General features: G+C 53.0%; 1 long non-coding RNA gene across 1 annotated transcript; it reads right to left on the reverse strand.

Annotated features, from left to right (window-relative positions):
- Positions 1 to 930: 930 nt before the first annotated feature.
- LOC113130649 (uncharacterized) lies at positions 931 to 1,315 on the reverse strand. The gene is made up of 2 exons (XR_003295723.1): positions 1,186 to 1,315; positions 931 to 1,112 (listed from the first exon to the last, which is right to left on the reverse strand). It is a non-coding gene; the product is annotated as an uncharacterized LOC113130649 (long non-coding RNA).
- Between the last annotated feature and the right edge of the window lie 304 nt (positions 1,316 to 1,619).

Here is a 1,619-nt window from a genome sequence, read left to right on the forward strand (position 1 = left end):
TGGTAGTGGGGGTCGGAAAAGCCTTGGGAGCTGGCGGTCGTGCCGCGGATTCCTGGGCAGATGGCCCCGCGGGCAACCGTTCCCACTTGGCTCTCTCTCGTCGCCTCTCCCGGATGCGACCATCCAGGAGGATCACCTGGTCTATAAAAGATGGAAAATCGGGAGCTTGGTCCCTGCAAGTTAGTTCATCTTTGAGCTGTTCGGAAAGTCCACGTTTGAACAACTCCCGTAGGACTGGTCCTGCCCACCCCATGCATGCTGCCACCATCCTAAACTCGATGGCGTAATCCACCACGCTCCTATTTCCCTGGCGTATGGTGAGGAGCCGTGTAGCGGCGTCCCCGGCATAATCAGGTCGGTCAAACACTTGCCTGAAAGCCTCAAGAAACTGGAGTAGTGTCAGGTTAGTTAATGGCCTGGACGAGGATTCTGCCTCCGCCCAAGTGAGCGCCCTTCCCCGTAGCAGTCCGACTATAAAAGAAATTTTGGACTTATCTGTGGAGTAGGTCTGGGGTCGCGTCTCAAAGATGTTCGCGCACTGAAGAAGGAATCCTCCACGGGTTCCAGGGTTTCCGTGATATGGTTCGGGGTCCGCGACGTGCGGGTCGGGCTGATCCTGCGCCGGGCCAGGTGGCGGGCCCGTCTGTGGCGTGTCAACCGACACCACAGGAGCTGCGGGAGAGAGCTGCGTGGTTAGAATCCGTACCTGATCCATCAGCTGGGTCATGTGCGTAGCCATTTCCTGGTTCATCTTAACCAGGCTGCGTAGAGTATGATCGTGCTCTCCTAGCAAGGCCCCTTGCCGGGAGAGCGCCTCGTGCAGAGCACTACTGCTCAGGTGTTTGCCGGGCTGGGAATCCGCTGGGTCCATTTGGCCAGTTCTTTCTGTTACGTCACTAATGACGGAAACGGAGAGGACCCAAAGGCAGATTCAAAAACAGAGTCAGTTTATTATAACACAAATTCACTGGAGGTTAATCCACACATAAAACTCTCCAGGTGCTCAGGACAGTCTTTCCTGAAAGTACAGGGCGACGAATGCCTGGATCAGACTGCGTGGCTCCCAGGCGACAGGGGAAGGCACACCCCAGGAACTGCTGACATGCAGGGACCTGGAGAAATAGAGAACAGGTAAGTTTTTGGCTGAGCTGATCCTTTCACTGAGTGAAGCTGGCGAGAGGCTACCGCGTGTAGATAACGGGAAGAACTGGCGACGCTGGAGAGGTGAACCGGAGCCTTTATTGACGATGGTGAGTAATTGGGACCAGGTGATGCTCATCAGCAGCAACTGTCTCTTGTGGCACACCTGCAGACAACACACACTGAGGTAGAAAGGAGACAAGGTAATTAGGAGGACCGGTACTGCCGCCTCATGACAAATTGTGCTATATAAATAAACTTGCCTTGCCTTGCCTTGCCTTATGTAATTGGCTGCTTGTTCAGTATGGATTACTATTCCTTGTTAAATGCCCCTCCTGGGTTTCACAGCTATAATGCTATATGCTAGGTAGCTAGGTAGGTAACAGTGAGTGAGTGATGACATACTGGATTGGTGTTTGTGAAATTATCAGGAGTTACTGTACTGACACACGATATTTTAGAAATGCTCGGTATGTTCT

Source organism: Mastacembelus armatus, chromosome 22 (assembly GCF_900324485.2).
Source record: "Mastacembelus armatus chromosome 22, fMasArm1.2, whole genome shotgun sequence".
Classification (NCBI taxonomy): domain Eukaryota; kingdom Metazoa; phylum Chordata; class Actinopteri; order Synbranchiformes; family Mastacembelidae; genus Mastacembelus; species Mastacembelus armatus.